The following is an 8,348-nucleotide window of genomic DNA, read 5'->3' as shown; positions in this document are numbered from 1 at the left end:
TTTTGTGTGTGTATGTGTGGTACTGAGGTTCCTGGAAACCCTTCTACCTCCGGGCTACACTCCCAGACCTATTTTTATACTTTTTTTTAATTTGGAAACAGGGTCTCTTAAGCCAGCGCGGCTGGCTTTGAACCTGCGCGATCCTCCTGTCTCTGCCTCCCAAGCGCGGGGATGACAAGCGTGCGCCCCCACGCCCGGCAACTGAGAGCTGCTTAAGGTGCCATTTTCTTCCTAACTTTGCTCCAATATGATATTTACTGGGGAAACTTCTTCTTGGATCCTTCTGAGTTCTGTTTCATGTTTTAAAACCTCAGTGATGGAGTCAGACCTGATGGCTGACACCTGGAATCCTAGTGCTTGGGAGGCTGAGACAGGAGGATCACAGGGTCAAAGACAGCCTCGGCAATGTAGAAAGATTCTGAGCATCCCTAACAAGTCCCCGCTTCGAAACAAATGAATAAAGCTCAGAGGGAGCATGCGCCTGGGTTCAATCCCCATTACCAATAAATAAATACATTTTAAAAACCTTAGTGATAGAAAGAATATGGTTCGGCCAGTGAGTATTAACGTCTGTGGGGTGTTGGGACATAACCTGAACGCCGGGGAAATTTCAGAACAAAAATGTGGGTGGCCTAGACACCACCGCAACCTCAGTAATCAGGTGTGTTGACATGGTGGTCTTGGAGGAAGTTCAATTTTGGTTTCATGTAACCACAAGGAACTTCCTGTCACAAAGTGCTACACACTTGTGTTGTATTTGTTAAGGAGTAGATTTTCCTTTGAGTTTGTGAGTCATTATCCAATCTTTGTTCCTGAGAGTATTCAAGATAAGGGTTACAGTAGTGTGTGTGTGTGTGTGTGTGTGTGTGTGTGTGTGTGTGTGTGTGTTGAACCCAGGGGCATCTTAACCTTTGAGCTATACCCCCAGGCCCATTTTATTGTTTATTTGGAAACCGGGTCTTGCTAGGTTAATGAGAGTCTCACTACTTGCTGAGGCTGTCCTCCAACCTGCGATCCTCCTGACTTGGTCTCCCAAATACAGGAATTACAGGCATGCACCACCACGCCCAGCCCCTGTACCCATTTCTCACCTGTAAGACTGACGACAACTCAGAAAGTCAATGGTGCACACTGGTGGCAAAGTTATGGAGGATCCGACACTCTCGGGCACCACTGGTGAGCATGTAAATGCAGTCCCATCACTGTGAGAAGGGATTGGACAATATTTCAAAAATCAACCCATGCATTTGGGCTTTGGCCCAGCAATCCTTGGCATTTACCCTTAAATACATCTCCAACTATATAAAAATACAGGTGTACGAGATTACTCATCCAAGCACCGTTTATAAGTGAAAGGTGTTGGGAACTTCCAAATGTCCAAGCAAGGTAATCTGCCGAATCCGGAAAACTGGTTCAGGAAAGTCTGGCACCCACGGAAAATGGACGAGTAGACAGCCACCGTGGAAAGAACCAGGCGCGGGCGTGTACCTCCCCGCGATTCCCGCCGGAGAGACTGGAAGCAGCTGCACACAGTAAGAACGGGCAGTGGCTCTCACAGGCCTCCCAGCACAGCAAAACATCAAGGTCAGTACTTGGGAGGGTCATAGGTTTGAGACCAACCTCAGTGACTTAGCAAGATACTATTTTTGTTTCTTTGTGGGTCTGGTGATGGAAGTCAGGGATATTCTACCTCCGAGCTACACCCCCAGCCCTATTTTTTAATTCTTTATTTTGAAGCAGGGTCTCACTAAGTTGCAGAGGGCCTCACTAAGTAGCTGAAGCTGTCCGCAAACCGCCATCCTGTCTCAGCCTCCGAATGCTGGGATTACAAGTGTGCGCCACCACGCCCGGCTGCAAGATACTATTTCAAAAAAGTTGGTTAAAAAGTGAGGGGATTATCTTGGCGACAGAATGCCCCTGAGTACAACCCCTAGTACCAAAGTCAAAAGCAAACAAACAAAAATCTGTGAAGGCCCCAGGCAAAAAAACATAAGGAAACATGATAAGAACATGTTGTTGATGTTCTGGATGGGGTCCTGGGAGACAAAAAGGACCTTGGGTAAAAGGATAAAAAAATAAATAAGTACGAATAAAGTGTCTATCTTAGTTAATAGCAAATATTAATATTAGTTAATTCCTGGCCATTCCTGGCAGACTTGCAGCTCTTACAACAAGCCAACTTGGCTCAGAGTCCCGTGGTCCTGGGCCAGCCACTGGTAGAGTGGTGGTGCAGCTGAGGCTCCTCCTCCTCCGCCTCCTCCTCCTCCTCCCCCTCCTCCCTCTCCTCCTCCTCCTCGGGCCTCCTTCCTCTCTCATCCTCAGGCAGCCTTCCTGGTGGCCTGGGCTCTCCTTCCAGGCCCTTGGCCTCTCCCTTCACCCTCCACAGGTGCTTCCTCCAGTGAACTTTTGCATGACAATACCACCTTGCATTTGCCTCTGGAAGGACCAGAGTGAACCCAAGGATCTCAGAGAGAATTCTAGAGCCTATACATATTTGGGGGCCGGGGATATTTGGGGCTTGATACAGTCAATTTGAGGAAAAAAGAACCTCCCACCCACCTGGTCCCAGAGAGTCCCCGCAGGCCATGCACCAAGGTCATCCACCAAGACCCACTGACAGCAGCAGGCAGCGGGTGGCCAGACTCCCAGCTGCACCTCTGCCAGCATCTCGGTTTTCTGGAAGAAGGGGCTCCTGGGTTCTGTCTTGTTAACAACAGCAAGCAGGACACAGGGACAGCAGAGGGGCTGCAGCAGGATCTCCTGTCCATGGGCCATCTGAAGATTCTCCTGGCTGGTGAAGAGCTCGTCAGAGAAGATGAGCTCCTTATCATATGCTGGCTGCAACACGTGGCCAGGTCAGAACAGTTTCACTTCATCTCTCAAGCTCAGCAGCATCCTCAAGCCCCACCCCTGTCAGCCCCACCAGAGAGTCCCAGACAGAGCCAGTGGCTCCTCTGTCTCCATGGTAACCGGGGCACCGCTCTTCCTCAGGTGCAATCACTTCGTTCCGGGCTCCCTAATCTTCAGGACACAATCTTCAGTGGCCCATGACAAGATCCAGGACCAGTCTCCAATAACTGGCCTGCAGCAGGGGAGGACTGGGGCCTAAGGGGTAACATCTAAATACCTGCTCCACTGGTGCAGGCCCAGGACTGCCAGACCTGAGCTCAGGATGAACGTGCCTGTTAGCCAGGCAGGGGCAGGAGCGCCTTGGGGCAGCATTTAGAGTTTCTCCAGAAGGGTGACTTTATTTGGACTCTGAGCTACGCAAACCAGACAGACTGGTTGCAAAGGCCATGTGGGCTTAGACAGATTTCTAGGTGTAACAATGACCTCATTCTCTCACCCCTCTTTCTCTCATATGGGAAGGGCGTGTAGCCCACATTATTTCACATTACTTGCTAGCCGTCCTCCAAAAGAGGGATTGCTGAGGGGCTGGAGCAATGCTGCTTGGGATAGAGACTGTAGCCCCAAGCTCCAGCTGTCTGCTCTAATTTAAACCAGACTTTTGGATCAAATATCTTGAGATCCTTAACAGGGCCTCTTGTCATAATTTTACTATTAAAAGTAATCTTTCAGCTCAATCCAGAAGGCAAATAAACAAGAATTCATAACAAATTCCTTGTTTAAACAACCTGAAAAATAAATTATACTCATCTATGAGAAAGCAAGATGGGCAAGAAAAATTATTCTAGAAATTATATACAAATTGGGAGATAGATGCATCCGCTCTTCTGTTTTGATTTTACTTAAAAGTAAGTTACCTCATAAAACATGACTAAGAGCCTCATCACTAAGTCGCCGAGACTGTCCGCGAACGGCGATCCTCCAGTCTCCGCCTCCCAAAACCTGGGATTACAAGCGTGCGCCACCGCGCCCGTCTAGTTCCTGTTAAATTTACTTTGCAAAATTAACCTTCCACCTCCTTCTCAGTTGCATTTCCAAATGCTACAGAGACAACAGAAAACCCCGGGGTGTGTGACAGCATTGCTGGCGCTGTCTGCTCAGCCCGGTGCAGCTGCCGGGGTCTCCAAGCTCTATGACTTGGTGACAGAGTGAACAGATCCTGGTTTTGCTTTGCTGCTCCATTTAGCAGCTGCGCTTCCTGCTGAAAACCCAGAGTGCTGGAATCCGTCTCATCCCAGTGACGTGTCTGCAGACCCCAGGCGTGGGCAGACGTGGCATCCATTGGCAGCCCTGTCCCTTGCCAGACTCTGCAAGAAAGACCCTGAGCAGGGCTGGCTTCGTGCACAAGCCACGATGCAATTATGGTTTCCTTCTCTCTGGTGGCAGTTGTCTTAAAATTCTCCATAATTGAGCCAGGCATGGTGGCACATGCTTATAATCCCAGCATTCGGGAGGCTGAGACAGGAGGATCAAGGCACAAGGACAGCCTCAGCTACTACTTAGTGAGCCCCTTTGCAACTCAGTGAGACCCTGTTTCCAAATAAAGAATAATTTAAAAAAAAAATTGGGCTGGGGGGTGTAGCTCAGATGTAGAATGCCCCTAAGTTCCATCATCAGGACTGCAAAAAAAAAAAAAAAAAAAAAAAAAAAAAAAAAAATTCTCCACAATTTTCTCTTTAAATTTGTGTTTTTTGTGTGAATCCCCATGGAATAGTACGTGTGTGAGACAGAGGCATACGCTGTGCCCCTGGGCTTTCCTGCTTCCTACTATCTCCCCACATGTACCCAGCACCAATTCTCAGCACTCCCCACCCTCCTCCACCCAGCAACTGCAGCACAGCACCTAGGCAGAGGTTGGCAAAGCTAGGACAGGTGCTATGCTGAGTCAGGAGGAAGAGTAGGTACCTGCGTCTGCACTTGTGAGTGTCCCCACCTCCTAGGGAACATGTGCGACTTTAATTAGCAAATGAAAGGCACAGTGGCCTGTAATCCCAGTACTTAGGAGGCTGAGAGAAGAGGACCACCGGTTGGAGGCAGGCCTTAGCAACTTAACAAGACCCTCAACAACTTAACAAGACCCTCAACAACTTAGCAAGACCCTGTTTCAAAATTATAGGCAGGGGTGGATGTACCAGTATTAGGAAATGCCCTAAAAATATTCGAAAAAGAAGTTTTGGTACTAATATATATCAAAAATTGGTTTATTGAAAGTGAAGTTCAAATCTGTAAAAAGAAAAGCAGTTAGGTTCTGGTTACTGCCAGGCACTCAGGCAGCTGTTATAATGCACAGTACCCTCACTAAAAGTAATTAGTAAGTGGATAGAGGAGTTGGGACCTAGGACCTTCACACTCTAAAAGCAGGTTTGCATAATGAATGACATCTAGCAAGAAGCTAAGAATCCCCAAGAGTGTGGGAGGAGGGTACTGACCTTTGTGAAAGGGGAGAAGATACCATGTGGCCCCTGACCTTGTAGATCATTTGGTCTTAACTAAGAAACCTAGACTTACACCTGCAGTAAGGCCAGGTTTTTGCTAGGCCAGAAATCCCCATAAGTATAACAAAGGGGCCTGCACAGAGTTAAGGGGCGGACTTACACCTAGGTCAGAAGTTTACGTGGTAGAGCAAGATGGCGGACCGCATATCTATAAAAGCTGGTTTGTATTTTGAACTCCGGTGACTTCTTTTCAAGCCCCCCCCATACTATCCCAGGTGAGGATAGTAAAGGGCTGTAAACTATATTCTATATTTCCATATTTGTAATAATAAACTTATTTAAGTTTTCAGCAAGAGTTTGGACTAGTGTTTTATCTATACCAAGTTCAGAACAAGAACCTGCGGTTACATCTCTCTCTCACGGTAAATGCAACAGTTTCCGGGGACCCAACAGGGTCCCCCAACAGTTCCACCAACCTTAACAGTGGAGGGAGTATAGCTCCATCATAGAATGCCCCTAGATTCAAGCCCCAGTACCATCAAAAACTTAAAAAAAAAAAAACCTCAAAGGAAGGAAACCGTTTCCTGAGCTTCTTGTGCTTTGCGGGGCAAGAGGCCCTGGAGTTTTATTTGGCATCAGATCCTGAAAATGATGTAGCCAGTGCTGGCCATAAGAACAAAAAACATTCTATATTCCAGCCACCCTGTCAACTGGGAAGCAGCCGTGTGGGACGGAACCATCCAACACGGCCAGCCGGCCGCTGTGTAACTGGAAATGGTGATGTCTCATTCACGGTTCATTTGCAAGTATAGGACAAAGAGCAGCCGCTCGGTAAAGCCTGATAGAATTAATTGACTAAATCACACGCTCCCTGTATCTAGGTGCCAGCTAATGGATTTATTCAAAGGCTCAGATCCTTTCTTACATTTATGCATTCATACATGAGCCTGGGCTCTCACCTCCCACTATCATGATAAACTTCCATCAGGGTCCTTTAATTCACATTATACTTTCCATATTAGATGGCTCTGTGGAGTATGTAAAGATCCTTCTGAAGAAGGCTTACAGGTTGTGCCTTCTAGTAACATAAAAATCTTTTTCAATTATTTTTGCCTTGAATTAAAAGTAGAATATAAGCATTTTATTTATTCACGTAAATATCCGTATCTGTACATATACAGACGGCTCATCTATCTTTGCCCATCCTTTATAGGCAATTTATTTCTATTTTGCATGGGTCTCCTAGCCTAGAAAATTCGCTGAATTTTTATTTTTTTGTACCCAAGACGAAATGTATTTTCTTCCAACAAGTTAGTGTCTTCGGTTTGCATGTGTGATGGACACACTTTAGTGTGCTTCCCATTTGCTGGATTTTCCCCAAAATTGTTATAAATTGTTAAAAGCATTTGGTATGGAACTTTGTTTTCCTAGGGTACTTTGAAAAAATTTGGACCCTTCATCTGGTTTCTCAACTTTTCACCAACATTATATATATATACATATATATATATATATGTTTAATATGTAGAATGAAAGGAACCAATGTATTTATTTATTTGTATTATTTATTAACATATATATATGTTTAATATAAAGAATTCATATCAATAACCTCTTCTCTTTGCCTCACTTACCCTCCGTTGCTGTCTCAGCCTTGCCCGCCACCTGCCTGCTCCCAGTGTCTGTGGAAGTATCTGACTCTCACCTCAGGACTGGCCTTTCTTATGAAGAACTCTCCCTTAAAAATTACACTGAAAACAATACTTGGGAGGCTGAGACAGAAGATCACAGGTTCAAGGCCAGCCTCAGAAACTTAGTGAGGCCCTCTGCAGCCTAGTAAGATTCTGTTTCAAAATAAAGAATAAAAATAGGTCTGGGGTGTAGCTCAGAGGCAGACCACCCCTGAGTTCAATCCCTAGTAACACACACACACACACACACACACACACACACACACACACACACCTACATTGAACATCATCACTACGTTATCAAAAATTATTTAGAATCCCATCAATTAAGTTTGTTTCCTTGCCTAGACTGTTTCTTTCGCATTCTGTCTCCCCTCTCATGACACTTTCGCCCTGAATTATCTTCCAAGGGGGTTGCTAATGCCTTGCATAATCTTTCGATAGTGAGAACAGCTGTGGCGCATTTTCTGAGTGCTTAAGCATTGAGAACAACTGGGCTCTCCACGTGGACAATAATCAGATCGGGAACAAAATTCGAAGGTCACCACTGTTTCCTTGGAACACCATAAAAATCACCGTCTTTTCCTTTTGTGTTGCAACGAGATGTTTAATAGCAACAACAAAAATAAACAAATAAATACATTGGTTCCTTTCATTCTACAGACCTCTTTTTTCCCAGTAGGACCGCCTCCGAATATTGGAAAAGCAGATCTGTGCCCCTTTCTGGCCACGGGGCTGCCTCTCTGCTTAATCTCCACTCCAGGACCTTCTCACGTGACACGGCAGCTTCCCACTTTCTTCCCTGTATTTTTTTTTTATTGGTGTATTGTATTTATACATCATGTTGAAGCAAAAACCTTGTGTAGACGTAAATGCACACATCCCCCAGCCCCCTCCCAGCCCTCTCCCCGTCCCTCCCTCCCATGCTGGGCTTAGTGGCTGACTATGATGTGAATACATACATCAAGCGCTTTAAAGGGTTTCCTTCTCCCCCCTCCCATCCCCACAATTAGGTCGCTTTATTTGCTCCTCTATAAAATCTCCTTCTTCATCTAGAGTTCCTCCTGTTACCCATTTTCCCCTAGATTTTGCGTATTAGGGAAAGCATCCGATTCCTTAGTTTTTGTGACTGACTGATCTCGCTTAGCATAATGTCCTCAAGATCCATCCATTTCCCTGAAAATACTGCAATTCTGTTTTTTTTTCTTTTATGGCTGAGCAAAATTCCATTGTGTACACGTGCCACAGTTTTGTAACCCATTCATCTTTTGATGGATATCTTGGCTGGTTCCATAGTTTGGCTAGAGTTTCCCTC

This window comes from Muscardinus avellanarius (assembly GCF_963383645.1).
Source record: "Muscardinus avellanarius genome assembly, chromosome: 2".
Lineage (NCBI taxonomy): Eukaryota > Metazoa > Chordata > Mammalia > Rodentia > Gliridae > Muscardinus > Muscardinus avellanarius.
This window is presented reverse-complemented; position numbering follows the sequence as displayed.